This window comes from Delphinus delphis, chromosome 10 (genome assembly GCF_949987515.2).
Source record: "Delphinus delphis chromosome 10, mDelDel1.2, whole genome shotgun sequence".
Classification (NCBI taxonomy): Eukaryota; Metazoa; Chordata; class Mammalia; order Artiodactyla; family Delphinidae; genus Delphinus; species Delphinus delphis.
This window is the reverse complement of record NC_082692.2, coordinates 50,694,557-50,709,760: the sequence shown is the minus strand read 5'-3', so window position 1 is coordinate 50,709,760 and position 15,204 is coordinate 50,694,557. Positions and strand designations below refer to the sequence as shown.

Genomic DNA, 15,204 nt, shown 5'->3' with positions numbered 1-15,204 from the left:
AGAATAGTACCTGCAGGAACCAAACTTATGTTAAATGTTTTTTAACATAAGAAATGTTTACAAAAGCTTCCATTTGTGTTCTTTTCCTTCTGATTATCTTGGTATTTTTATGGAGTATAATAGTTTTCCAGAAATGAAACCTTATCGCATTTACCTGTGGGAAATAGTAGTTTAAATTATAATGATATGACTTGTAGCCTTGTTCCAAGATCAAATTTAGCTGCAAATTGAAGGTCTGGTGAAGGTTGCCTGCGTAATGGGTGCTGATATACACCTCTACTGTTTTCTTCATAAAGTTACGATGAAAACCCTTGGGTGAATAGGAAAAGTCTGTGCCTTCTGGGTATCCTTTCTTCCAGGCTCTGTTGGTCTCTCTGTGTCCCATGTGGGGACCACTGGAGGCTAAAGCCATCAATCCGGTGACCACATTGCCTGGTTCTGAATCCATATCTGCCAGTGACGCTTTGCTTGGCTTTGTAAACCCTCTGGGTCTCTGGTTGCTTATCTGTCCGGAGGCCGACCACTGCATCTCCCCCCAGGGGTGGGTGTGGATTAACCGATAACAGTGCAAACCATATGCTAAGTGCTCTGTGTTTGTTACTATTATAAAAGGCAGGAGATGGTGACTAGGCCCGTCTATTCCCTTCCATCTGCCCCCAGGAAGAACTGAGGGAAAAAAGCAACATTTTTCATCCATATCTTTAGAAGCAACATGGTGTGGCTGAAAAGACACCAGTGTGTTGGAATCACATAGACCGAGGCTGTGTGATTATTAGCTGTTAATCAAGAGTGTATCATTTATGCCCTCTCAACTTCAGTCTCCTTCTTTGTAGGGAACGATAGTATCTACCTCAGAAGGACTTGAGGGATATTACATTTGTTAATAAAGTAATTAGTAAAGTATATAGCACTTATCTGGCTAGTTGGTCGAAATGGTCAACAAAGGTCACTTTCCTCCCTTTCTGTCCTCACAGTCACATTCCATGATTCATCTTGGTTTTCTTCTGCAGATAAACTTTCATCACTCTTCAGTTTCCTTTTCCTCTGTAAACTTACTCATCCTTCATCCAGCTCTTTGAATTCCTGCCCTTTTCTGGGCCAGCATCTTTATCAATTCAACTGGGGCATTAGCTACTCTAGAAGTTAGAACTTCCAGCAGTGATCCCTTAATCCCTCCAAGAGAGCGGGAGAGAGAGGAGGAAACTCTGTGGGGTGTGTATGTGTGTGTGCATGTGTGTAATGTGTGTGTGTGTGCATGTGTGTGGTGTGTGTGTGCACATGTGTGTGGTGTGTGTGTGTTTCATCTATCTATGCATTCAACCGAAACTCACCGAGGTCTCACCATTACACTGAAACAGTGCTAGTTTCTGGGAACTAAAGCCAGAACCTAGGCCTGGTCCCTAGCTTGGCAAAATTCTTAAATTCTAATGGGGGAAAGAGACACATAAACAGGTACTTGGAAGGTAATACGGTGAGTATGAAGGGTGTGCAGGCAGCATTAGGGAGGGACTGCTCATCCATCTGTCAGAGCAGGTGGTCAAATCTTTAGAGGAAGTGGGGCTCCCCGAGACTTGCAGGGTATGCTAGAGTTAGCCCAGTGGGAGAGGGGAGAAAGAGCAAGGTGAGGTGGGGAGTTGGGGCAGAGGGGTCAGCAGGAACCAAGCACCGAGGAGAGACATAGCTTCGTGGCAGCATGGTGACCATGGACTGGAGGTGAGAGAAGACCTGAGCCTGTAGAGAGATCGGGGGACAGGAGCTAAAACTGTACCTGTGAAGCCACAATATAGGAATTTAATCAGAAAGATCTCGCCAGATTTGAATTGTAGAATTCTCAGAGGCTCCCTTGATATTAGACTCGATGGGAGACAAGACTGAAATCCCAGAGACAAGTCAGACAAGCTGGAAGGGTAGGAGAACAGGTGAGTCAAGAGATGATGAACGCATTGATCAGGGAAGGGCTGGGAAGGACAGAGAAGGGGGTGTGTTATCAGGGTTCTCTAGGAAACAGAACCAGTAGTGTATATGTATATCACATACATACATGGGGAGACTTGTTACAGAACTGGCTCACAGTTCATGCTTACAAAAATGGAATTAGGCAGCCATTGAGGATCTGGTCTCAGACAGGTCTCTGCCCCACTGAGAACTTGAACTTTCTTTGAACTGTACCAGACTCAAGGACACCACCAGCTGTATTCAGAACAGCACCTGCCAGCTGCAACCTTATGGTCTCAAGTTCTCCTCTTGTAACTATGCAACCATTTCAGACCCCAAATAAGCCTAACTTAACAATCACCCATACTTCTGGCCAGCTCTAATTTCAATCCTTGATAAACAATTCATGTAAATATAACCTTCAGTTTTTGCCTTTATAACGCCATTTTGTAGTTGGGTGGAACAAAATTCAAGTGCTTCTTGAATCTGTGTCTCCCAGGCAGCAGTCCTAACAAACCCCAAATATTTCATTTCAGTCAGGTCTCCATTTATGTAATTTTGGTTAAGAGCACTGTGGGCAGGACGTGCAGTACCCATTCGATGTTGTTCTTGGGTAGTTTCTCCTATTTCCTTCTGCTCCAGCCCCCTCAGGCAGCTTACATTGACAGTTACCACTCTGTATGGGGAAGGTAAACTTCCTGGTTCCCAGTTGGGGTTTCCCCTCAGCACTGGTTTGCCCACTGTCACCCGGAGGTGGATTCACTGATAGAGGTTTGTAGCATCTGACCTTGTAAGTTGTCGGTGACCAGTGTGTTCTCTGGTATTGGAGAGATAAAAACCTTGTATTCTTGGGAGGGATAGTGCCCAGTTTGCTGTGTCAAGGTGACTTTCCTTGACAGAACCTTCTGTAACCGTTTGCCATCAGTAACCATCGATGGTGCTGAGGGGGGCAGGAAACCCCCTGAGGGTGACCACGTATTAGAGTATGTTCAGCGCTAGTATCCACCAGAGCTGTCACCTTTTGTCTATTTCTGAGGACCAGTGAATAGTGAGCCCAACACAAGGCCTTGGATCACCTCCAGCGGCCTGCCTCCCACCTAGAATAGGACTGTATCCCTGAGGCCTCTGCTGGACCCTTTCACTGGACCCTTTACAGCCTTGGGATAGCCTTCTGGCTTTGCCAGCTTCCTCTCTGTCTTGGCTCTTTCCCACAGCCTGTACCCATTCCCGGGATTTGCCAGTCCCCCCCAGATCAGCAATGGACAGTGGACCACCCAACGTCATAAATGTCCTGTCCCACGACTGGGCTGAGCGTGGATGTCAGGTCCCACACCGGGTGCTAGGGGCAGACTGATTGTCTTGGTTTATATTCCTGCAGTGAATGTGGCCCAATCAGGGCCTTCAAACACAGGGGGTAGATGGCCTGTCTCATTCCCCACTCCCTATGGATTTGTGGCACCTCCTCTGTAGATTCCCAAGGCCCCACATGTCCAGGGAGACCCCCTCACTGGGCCAAGCCTCCCTGCAGCTAGAATAATCCAATTAACAAGGGAGTGAGGCCCTGGAATCCCCCCGAGCACCACGCAGGTGCTGCCGGAGGGTTGGGTATGTGCTGATGGGGCTCATTTCCTCTGCCTCCTGCCCGTTAGAGAAAAGCCACCCTCCACCCGGTATCCCATATCCCCACTCACCACACCTGGGTACCTTCCCTGGCCTTTTGCTGGAACTTAGCAGCTATATGAGTAAACTTAGCAGGCATGTATTCTCTCGTCACGAGTGTTTCCTGAATTGGAGGCTGCCCCATGGGCTGGGATGCTGTCACTGTGCCTTTGCTTTCTTTCCTCTGCATTAGGGCGTTATGTCCATTTCACAGTCATTACACAACATCCTTCTCTTTCCCTCCTCACTTTCCCAGGATCCCACCTCTTAGCGTCCCCATCAGGCTTTGCTATGAGGGCTCAGACCTTAATGCACAGTATCCTGCACCTGCCTCACTTTGCAAAACGGGGACTTACCACCCTGGTCTTGCGCCTTGTCTGCACGTCCTCTAACCTCTGCTCTTCTTCCCACTCCCTGAACAGCTAGCTTCAACCTCTAGCTGGACATCAGTGTCCAGCCACCCTGCCCACCCTAGAGGTCAGCCCACCACAGCAGCCCTCCATCCTCTTCTGTTAGCCAAGAATTCTAAGAATGGAGACCCGGTTGAGGTTAAAAAAAAAAAAAGAAAAGAAAAAAAGCGATTATTTGGGATTTGTTAGGACTGCAGCCCAGGAGACACAGATCCAAGAAGCACCTGAATTGTGTTCCGCTGGACACAAAAATGGGGGAGGCTTATAAAGGCAAAACCCACAAGGTTACATAAATTGTTTATCAAGAATTAGGATTGGAGCTGGCAAGAAGTAAGGGCTCTTGCTAAGAAAGGATTGGTTGGGGTTTGAAATGATTACATAGTTGCAAAGGGGGAGGATCTTTGAAACTAGTGCATATTGTTTTGAAAATGGCTGATGGTATCTTTTGAGTTTGACACCATTTAGAAGATTCAAGTTCTTAGGGATGCAGGATCCTGTCTGAAAGCACTTCCACCAGGGCCACCCATCCATTTTGATTTTTAAATGATCTTAAAGTATGTCATCACTTCTTTTCCTCAGTGTGCTCTGTGCAGTTCCTCAAACAAGCGCATTAGACAAGCTGACTTCGGAGGCATCCCTGTACTCACACAGTGGTCCAAAAGTATCTACTGTATGGGTCATCCCTCCCCACACAGAGATTGATGACCAACCTGGGATTCCCCCGTGGCAGATGGCTCTTTCCCAAGACCCATTTCTTTGGTCTCCTGCCTGGCTTGCCTATTGTTGGTTCCCAAACTGACCCCTGTACACAGAGGGCAAGGAGAGACTGAAGAAAGTGGCAGAACACTCCAGATAGGTAAGAGGCAGGTGTAACATAGGAGGCTTGTCTCGGACGTCGCAAGTGGAGGTGGATGTAGGTGGATCCCTACATCCACTGCCAGAATCTTAAAAGTTTACACAGAGGCTTTAAGTGGGTTTAGTCACGTATACTGTCTATCCAGATGGTCTCAACAGCACTATCCTATCTCAAGGCTGCGTCCTTGGGGCAGCTTCCAGTGTGAGCAGGGCAGGTGGAATGTACATTCCAAGGATGCAGGAGGGGCTGCTGATTGCCCAGGTCCAGCTCAGAGTCAGCCAGTAGTCATGTCCTCTCGATGGCCTCCCCCAACAGAAGGAAATGATAAATGGGTTGAGAGGTGGAGGAAAGCGAAGATGAAGCCTTGTTTCTGGTTTGGATGCCTAGGTTAGTGATGGGAAAACAGGGTTTCTTAAGGGGATTTTGGACAGAGTTGTTGAAAGGGGGGATAAGCTCATTGCTGACAACCCAATGGGGGCTGTTTATCTTATCTTCATTCAGAATAATCCTGGTGCTTGAATTTTGTCCTTAAATGAGTTCACAAACTCAGGTAATAAGCTCAGATATACAAGAAAAGCCAATTATAGAACCTCACAACTGTCTTTTTCTTTTTGATCCACCCATTCTTTCTGCTCAGTCTATTTGGAGCTTCCCCTCCCCTCCCCTAGGGTTTGAACCTCCGTAAGCAGTTGTGATCCCAGGGGAGGTTGCTTAGTGGGGTGAGTGGGGCCGCGCAGCTGCATCTTGGGCATCAGGCCACACAGGCGTGCTGGGATGTCCTTCTTCCTGACGCTGTTGGCCTCTCGGGTCTGGAGGTCTTTGCTGCACGTGGCCTCAGATGAGGAGCATGGGATTCCCAGGGAAGCCTGGAATCACCTGCCTGGCACCGAGCTCTGCCCAGGAAACAGGTGCAGAGTCTCAGTTTCTTGGGATCCCATCTCACACCTCCCCTTCTTAACTCTCTCAAGAGGATCCCTCTCTCTTCTATATTTTCCCTCAGACTCTTTCTCTTGATATATGATCAGCACAAGTTTTAATTGGGTTAGAATTTTGTAAACCAAAGCCTGAAAGCCCATTTCCACCCTTTAAGGGGTTTCCACCCTTGAGGCATTAGACCCCTCCCTTGAGGCAATTCTAGAAAGCCCCCTCCCCTTGAACAGGAAGGGAAAGAAGGGGCAATACTAAAGGAAAAAAGATCAGTTAATACCTTAAAAAATAAAACTAAAAGAAAACACCATCAAAAATAAAATAAGCAATGGAATAAGAATTTTCATTTCCTATTTTGGGAAAGCCATTGGCTAAAAAAGGAACAGCAAAGGCATAGAAAACAAAACATACTTGGAGTGAATAATCGTAAATATTAATTAATATTGTAACCTTTGACTTTAATAATTTGCATGTCTGTTTGAGAGAGGGTAAGTTTTTTGTTTTTGTTTTTATCCAGTCCTTGGTTTTATAGTTTCAGGCATGTATCTTGCAATCTTTCTAAAGGTATCTGACGAGTGGGCTCATAGAATTGGGAGAAAATGAGATGATAAAATTAGAGTGAATCAGAGAGTCAACTAAGGTTAAGTAAGAGATGTCAAGTGATGCTGCACTTTCTCAAAAAGAAATGAAGGCTGTTTATACTGTTTGAGATAGGAAAATAGAGACATTTCTGGCAAGTGATGAGATGTCATGTCACCAAATGTGTGTTTACTGTTTAAGTGTCTGTTTTATATTTTCACTCAACATTGACATTTTGCCAATTAAGACCTCGGGTAAGTGTTAAATTCATTTATGTGGTCTGTTGACCCAAACACCAGTAGATCAAACATTTGATTCCATCTTGTAAACACTTTGGGCAAATGGAATTCCAAGACTGAGATTCGTGTTTTCTAACTGGAGAGCTTAACACTCAGAGAGTATCTGTGTCTATGGTCTGATAAGATGAGAAGGTTGGGATTCAGCTCACATGAGGGTGTATATTCACTCTGAGCATCATTGTGAGGTCACACTGCTGTTCCTACTTGAACTGTACCCAAGAGACCCAGGTTGTGGTTTCATATCCACCTCAAATCCCTTTACTTCTCTGGCTTCAATTCCTTCATTTATACAATGATAAGGTTGGCTTGGGTCAGGGGTCAGAAATACAAACACCTACATGGGCAGGACAAGTGGCAGAACCATAAACGTGTACATTACTGTATATCACAGCATTGCTACTTGTTTTCTTCACACTCACAAAAACAACTGTGTTGAAATTCCAGTCCCTTTCACAGATCGTTAATCTTTTCATTGGCATCCTTTCCACACACCAGCCATGGCTCTTCTCATGGTTTGTTTTCCTAATGGAAGATTAAGTTGTATTCTTTTGCTGCAGACACGCTTTGTTGGCGTATTAAGCCCAGAAATCTTTATGTTCTAGAAAAGTCTGTCTGGCTCACATTTTTTTTTGTTTTTGGAGACACGTAGCTTGTTGTTTCTTTTTTCTATTTTTGTAAAAGACATGGATGTGATTTTTCTTTTTTTTTTATTCTATAATAAAAGCAATGATGTCACTGGGGTAATACCTGTCAGTTGACCCTCAGCCTCAGGAAGGGGAGTAATGGGGGGTGTGGGAACTGTGGCCGAAGGAGAGCATGTCCTCTGGGACCTTCCTTACCTCTGTGTAGCAGGCAACTGCCCCTCAGCACCATTCGATTTTTGGCCTCTGAGAATGAGTCCAGTATGGATTTGTGTGTGTGAAAAGTTTTTCAAGAAGAGCTGTATATCCTGATTATTTTACATGGAATTCTCCTGAGTTTTAGATGTTGACAACAAAATTTAAATTTAAATAAACATCAGTAGTAGCAATACTTAATGGTCAATGGCTCAGTCCAAGCATGAGAAAACTATGAATCTGATGCCCACAAAGCTTTGAGGCTTTTGGGCCATGTGACCTTTAAGTTCTTTTTCCCCTAGAACTTTTTTTAAAAACAAATATTTTTATACCCCTTGCTACACTCTGGGCACACTTAAAGTACTTTACATATCCTAAGTCATTTAATCTCAAAACAACTTTATGAAGTTGGTGCTATCATCTTCATTTTACAGATGAGGAACTGAGGCACAGAGCAGTTGAGTGACTTGCCTAATGTCACAGAGCAAGTAAGTTGTAGAGCTGGAATTCCAGCAATGGTCCTCTGCACCAGAGCCAGAAATCTCTTCCTTTATTCAGGTAAACTTCTATTTTCTATTTTTAAAAATGTCTCCTTAACAAACATTAGTTTATAAAATTTGTTGTGGACAATGAGCATCTTTATTTGGATTTGTATGAAGTTAAAAGTTTAGAATATTTTTATTTTGTATGTGATAAAAAGTGTGGGTCACTTCAATACTCTGCTTACATTAGTAGGATTGATGAGAATGAGTTGCTGGTTAGGATCTTCCAATCAGATCTCATATGTAAATAAGTGGCCACCCTTTGATTGGCTACTGATGATCCTCAGAGGAAGTGATTAATGCTTTGCTTTTCTGGCTGGCTGGGTACCTGGAGAATGTTAATACAAATGGAAATTCGGCCATATGTTTAAGCAATCTGTCACAGCAAAGAGATTTCCAGAGCTTTTTGGTAAAAGAGGTTTCTGAATGTATGTATGAGCGATATATGGCTGAGTTTTTATTTCAGCAAATATAAGGATGTATATTATCCCTTGAACTTTGTTATTAACCTCAGCTTCACCTCCGTTAACATTTACTCCGCAGGTCAATAAATCTTGATATTCACTTCAACAGAAGCCAGTATCTTCAGATTATGAGTTACTAATCTTGGCCAAACTGAAAAATTGTGTGAATATTCTTCTTTGGCTAGAGAAAATGAGGACTTTTTTGGTCTCCTTTTTCTTCAGCCTCTCTTAAATGGGAAAGTTCATTTTTATCTGCATCTTCAAACACCTTTTCAGATTTAGTGTTTGGATTTGAGGGTATGAGTCTTAATATGAGAAGACCTTTCAGAAAGGTCTCTTTCCCATTGAAAGCACTGTAAGAAAGCAAGGGTTAAATCTTATTTTAAACCCTCCTGTGAAATACCTTGATTTTAGGGGGAACTAAGAGAGCACTGTAGCCAAATTACTGCTTTCCATCTTTGTGTTATTTACAGACATTGCTTGATTTGAGTCATAACAGTGTAATGCATTTCTAGATCCTGCCAGCAAAATGCTGTGTAGATGAACAACTGCATGTGGCCCATGTCAGGATACAAAACAGCAAGTGTGAAAAGACATAGGTGAGTGGATTTGCTTTCCAACAGCATAAATGCTGGGCTTGAAGTATGCAATAGAAGCAATTAGTTTGCTGTTTCAAGAGAGTATTTCTAGTCCTATAATCTGCAGAATCATGCCTAAGTGACAGAGAAATTCAAGACAAAAGGAGATGAAAAACCATGGAAGAAGTTAGAGGTCGTCTTAGCTGGTGGCTGGTGGTTGCTGCTTAGGGGGATGGGAAAATGTAGCGTTTGGAAATAGCTGTGTAGAGGGGAAAGCGTCTTTGCAAAGGCTGATTTAAAGAAAAAATTTCCAAGATTTTCCAAGGTGTTTGATTGGGGGACGGAGGGTAGGGGAACCAGGAAGTAAGGGTGGGGATTTGTTAAATGTGGTGGGAGACTCTGGTTAGGCAAAGCCCCTAGAACCCTGTTTCTCAAAGTATGGTCCTGGGACCAGCAGCATCAGCATCACCCAGGAACTGATTAGAAATGCACATTATGAGCCCCATCCCAGAGCTATTGAAACTCTGGGGGTGGGGCCTAGGAAAATGTGGTTGGACAAGCTTTCCTGCTGATTGTGAAACACTCAAGTTTGAGATCTATTGCACTAGGGCCCAGACTTTTCAACCTTATCTGTACACTGCAATTCCTTGGGGAGTTTCCAGAATAACGATGCCTGGGTTTTACCCCAGAGGTTTGATTTAGTTGGCCTGGGGTACGGCCTGGACATCAGGATGTCTTACAGCTTTCTAGATGATTTTAATGGGCAGCCAGGAGAATTACGCTAGGGCAAGTTCCAATCCTAAATTACTTTTTCAGATTTAATTCTCTCTTTTTCACATCAAATATTTTATAATGCTTCCTTTACTATCCTGAAATGAAATTTATATGAATATTATTACTTATGCACATATTTTTAACTGAATATAAAGGAGAAATGACAGAAAATTAATTTATTATAATATGAATTTCGAACATTTTAATTTGTGAGTCTGACTACACTTACAGTGAAGCAAGCAGATGCTCGCATTGAGTTATTATCAGTGTGACAGTTGCAAATGCAGATTGATCCAGAAGTGTTGAACTGGCAACTCAAAATTAAACCGTGGGCGACATTACTGCTGGGTTGGCGGGGGGTGAGGGCATGGGTTTCTGAACAGAACAGATCTTGGTGAAGTTTCTAACAAAATAACCATCCGTTTTCTCTTTCTCTGAGCCCTTGTTCAAAGCTTGCACTTAAAAGGAGCAGTGATTTATGGTAGCGGATGCTGTGGTACCTTGCTAGGCTGCTCCTCCAGGACTGAAGCACCTATTTCCCCAGCTGCTGGCAGTGCTGTCGGCTGATGGCCTTCAGCTGATGGTCCTCTTTGGGTCTTGCCCTCAGCTATAGGGGCTGCCTTGCCCGAGATCTCTCCAAGATCATGCCCGCTACTCAGGCATAGATGGCATTTGATGTCTGGTCAATGCTGGGCTGTAAGTGTGGCAGCCCTCCTGCCTTCATTCAGGATACCTCCGAAGGGCCATCTTGGCTATGGTCTCTCCATTGGATTGGCCAAGACCTTTGCTTCAACTGCATCGCCGCTCAGCTTCTCTCCTTACCAGCCCTGCTCCCCTCAGTTCCCCAGGAGTGTTGATTCTGAGAATAGTCTGCAATAAACTTCCTGCTACAGATCCATCTCAGGGCCTACTCCCATGGGAACTGACAAGTAATACTGTCCTTAGGAAGAAAACCTGAGTCCTTTACTAGTCACCTGGGTTACAGTTATCTCAAAAGATTCTTGTTTAGTATTTTATCCCATGAGAGCAGCTACATTGAGCCAGACGGGGACAAAACTGGAATTGCCTTTGGCAGAGGGACTGCTGGGAGGACCAAAGCAGGCAGGTAGAGGAAGGCTGAGGCAGTGAGAATAGAACTGGACACTGGAGTTGTAAGTGCTCAGACCAAATTCCTGGGAATTGATCTGGTAGAGACACTGCTAAATTCAGAGGCAGGGTAGCCTCAAGCAAAGATGTAAATGAGGCAACATTTGTTTTACTTTTCTCCAGTGCTTTGTTTCTCTCCTTGGAGTCTGAAGCCCTCAGAACCTACTCCCTGGAAAAGATCTGATAAGCTATTTACCCCCTAGTGTGAATCTAAGTCAACAGTTTTGTTTTTTTCTCTTCCAGAGATATTTGCATTTTAAGTATTTTTATGGAATAACAATTGTGGTCCTTGGTTAAAAGGAATTTTACGAAACTGCTTACATCGAAGGATTGGGGATAGGGAACCGGGAGTCTTTCCTCGTCTCACCCACTCAAAATCTGTTCTCATTGTAGAGTTTTTTAAGGTCACACAAGAGTGAGAATGGGGTACCCTAGCAGGAATGTCTGTGAGCTCTTTGGGAATGAGTCATTCATGAATTTTATTTCCCTATCCCCTTGGAAATTGATGTATAATTACAAAGAAAAGCCCTATAGTTTTGGTTTTAAAGATAGAGTAAATCTGAAAATCTTCAGTAGTCTGGACGTATTGTTAGAATCATGAGTGTGTTTTTTTCTAAATATTTGTTTATTTATTTGGCTGCACCAGGTCTTTTTTTTTTAACATCTTTATTGGAATATAATTGCTTTACAATGGTGTGTTAGTTTCTGCTTTATAACAAAGTGAATCAGTTATACATACACATATGTTCCCATATCTCTTCCCTCTTGCGTCTCCCTCCCTCCCACCCTCCCTATCCCACCCCTCTAGGTGGTCACAAACCACAGAGCTGATCTCCCTGTTTGCACCAGGTCTTAGCACACGGGAACTTCATTGCCACGTGTGGGATCTTCGCTGCGGCATAAGGGATCTTAGTTGTGGCATGTGGGATCTAGTTCCCTGACCAGGGATCTAACCTGGGCCCTCTGCATTGGGAGTGTGGAGTCTTAACCATTGGACCACCAGGGAAGTCCCATGAGTGTGGGTTTTGAAAAACTACTATAAAAATGTGAGAAAACGTCTGTAAATTTTATTTATTTGTAAAGTCTTTACCAAAAGGTGTGCGGTCTTGGCCCAATAATTTTGTATCTCTGGCCTTTAATTGCTTTGCCATGAAACAGATCATTATTCAGATTCCTCTCATGAGATTATTTCTCATCCTCCTCTTCAATCATCTTAATGAAATAGAAGGAGAAATGAAAAAGTGAAAGCAATGAGAACAACTTTAAGAAGTCTCTGTAAAGGACTCCGTCCTCTTTAGCAGCCCTGTCATTCATTTGTTCATTTATTCATTCATTCATTCCACAACACTGACTGTCCACACTGAGCTAGGTCTAGGCCTCGGTCCAGAAGCAGAACAAATAAAGAGGCCCTAGTTTATGACCTTGAGTAATTCCAGTGTAGTGACATCTTTCTTGATCTGCCGACTCTCGGGGCACGACTTTATTTACTGCTCACATTAGTTGTGTCCTTGGCCATAAATTAGCTATGACTTTGGGTCTTAAGTGTGGCGTGCGTGAAAAGCCCCCGCATGCTGTTGGCCAGGGCGTTGTTTGCATAATGTGTTGACTGTGCGTGTTTAAACAACACGTTGGCGGATCATTAATACTAGGTACAGTTACCGAAATGAAACCCTCGAGAATTTCTTCCCTTAGTAATCTGAAGTCTTGCCAACTTTCATGCCTTTCCTGAAAGCAAATAGCTGGTTTTCTTTTTACCTCTTTTTGACCTCTTTTACCTCTTTTTCAACCACTCGACTAGTTAGAAGTTATTTGGTTAAGCTTTCTGAGCCATAAACGCAGTGTTTTCTAATGAAATTATACAAAATCTGAGGAAAAAATCCCAACAATAGGATGCCATGTTTTTCTGAGAATGTCTTTATCCATAAAACAATTTAATACAATTGTTATTAAATGTAATAGTTCTTTGATAAGTGCACAGTGACATGGTTAGTAGGTGTAACTTGCAGTTGTACAGAGCAGAGTTCCCTCCTGTGTGCCTATCACTGTTCTGGGCTGGGGCTCCTGTGGGCCCATCATCATTCTGGGCTGGGCTCCTATGTGCCCATCATTGTTCTAGGCTGGGGCCTGCAAGCAATGAACAAGACAGACATGGATCCCTGCCCACGAGGAGATGGCATTCTGAGTGGAGAGAGAGAATTAACACTGCCAAATAAGTAAAGGTGTTGAACACTGTGGGAAAAAAATAAAAGAAAAAGTAGAGTAGAATCAAGGAGAATCTAGCATGCTGAGGTGGAGAGTAGCTGAGGTGTTAAGTAGGGATGAAGGTCAGCTTCACTGAGGAGCAAAGACATAAAGGAGGTGAGGGCTGGAGCCAGGGGATGACTGGCCGAAAGGGCACTTTAGGCAGGGGAATGACGAGAGCAACGTCCCTCAGGTGGAAATGCCTGTCATGTCCCAGGAGCTTCAGCCAAGTGAGCAGGGAGAGAGGAGCAGGCAGGAAGGTCACAGGGCTTTGGAGACCCCTGTGGCCATTACTATGAGGCACATGGGAAACCACTTGCAGGCCTTTGAGCAGAGGAAGAGCATGATCTGAGTCATGTTTTAAAAGCATCACCCTGGCTGCTTCGTTGAGTGTTGACTGTAGGGTTACAGGAAGAATGGGGGGATATTGCAATAGCCCAGGAAAAGGAAGATGGTGGCCAGTACTATGATAGCAGAGGTGGATGTGGTGAGAAGTCATCAGATTATGATGGAACCAAAAGGATCTTCTGATGGATTGGATGTGAGTATGAGAACATGAGAAGCATCCCAAATTGTTGTCCTGTGGAAGGATTGGATAACTGGAAGGGTTAGGTTTCCAACAACTGAGATGAATAGGCTATGCAGGGTGTAAATATTTTAAGGGTTCAGTTTGGACATTCTGAGATTGCTGTGTCTATCAGACTTCCAGGTGGAGACAGTGATATATACAAACCAGCTAGAAGTCTGAAATAGAAATGTAAATTTGGGGTTTACATTAAAAAGTTTTTTTCTCTCATTCCTCATGATTATTACCGTCATTGTTATTCTACCTAATAATAGGAGCAGAGAGAAGTAGAGGAACAATCTTGGTGTTTTTGACCTCAATTTCCTAAAATTGGCAGTTTGATTTGAAAAGTAACACTATTTTGACAAGAGTTGCTCTGTTATAAAAGAACTGTCTTGGGCTTCCCTGGTGGCACAGTGGTTGAGAGTCGGCCTGCCAATGCAGGGGACACGGGTTCGTGCCCCGGTCCGGGAGGATCCCACATGCCGCAGAGCGGCTGGGCCCATAAGCCATGGCCGCTGAGCCTGCGCGTCCGGAGCCTGTGCTCCGCAACGGGAGAGGCCACAACAGTGAGAGGCCGCGCACCGCAAAAAAAATAAAAAGAACTGTCTTGTTGGATCATGGAAAGGGAAGTTAAAATTATTGGGCGGCCACAGTTTATGTGACAGATGCATTACTGAGAGAATCTGATAATTAAAAACTCATGTCTTTCAAGACTCATCCTGGCCAAGGATGACAGGAATTTTGATATACCAGCTAAATTGGTGGTTCCATATGGCAATAGTGTCAGCATAGTTTACGACCCACATTGTCCCCATCTGTATGGGAAGGAGCTCTCCTGTGTTTCTCCCTTATGCACACACTGCTGCCACACTCACACTTCTGACACCAGCTATGTAGGTTTTTCCCCCACACCAAGCAGTCCTCTGCAACACCAGCTGGGCATCCTGCAATTCAGTTCAATTCTGACACTAATTGGAGTTAGTGTCGACCCCACAGGTTAAGGGCTCAGTCCCACAGGACTGCTCTCTCACCTCAGATGCCAGTTGTGTGTCCCAGGTTGTCACCTGGGCTTCTGACCGACTAGCTATAAATTGCAGGTTCCCACGATTCCTTCCACAGGTTCTGTTGTTTGCTAGAACAGCTCACAGAATTCCGGGAAACACATACTTATTTTTACTGGTTTATTATATAATAAAGAATGTGATGAAGGATACAGATGATCAGCCAGATGAAGAGATACATGGGGCGAGGTCTGGAGGGGTCCTGAGCACAGGAGCTTTTGTCCCCTTGGAGTTGGGGTGCATCAGCCTCCTGGCACATGGATGTGTTCATGCCACAGTTAATTCTTTTGGGATTTTTATGGGGGCTTCATCAGGTAGGCACGATCATT

At 44.1% G+C, this 15,204-nt stretch overlaps 1 protein-coding gene across 1 annotated transcript in view; it reads left to right on the top strand.

Moving 5' to 3' along the window:
• Window positions 1-9,071: 9,071 nt before the first annotated feature.
• Window positions 9,072-15,204, top strand: part of GADL1 (glutamate decarboxylase like 1) — a 261,813-nt gene continuing 255,680 nt past the window's right edge. The window contains exon 1 of the mRNA XM_060021370.1: window positions 9,072-9,106. The gene's annotated coding sequence lies outside the window, so the exon portion shown is untranslated. The remainder of the gene's footprint in view (window positions 9,107-15,204) is intronic.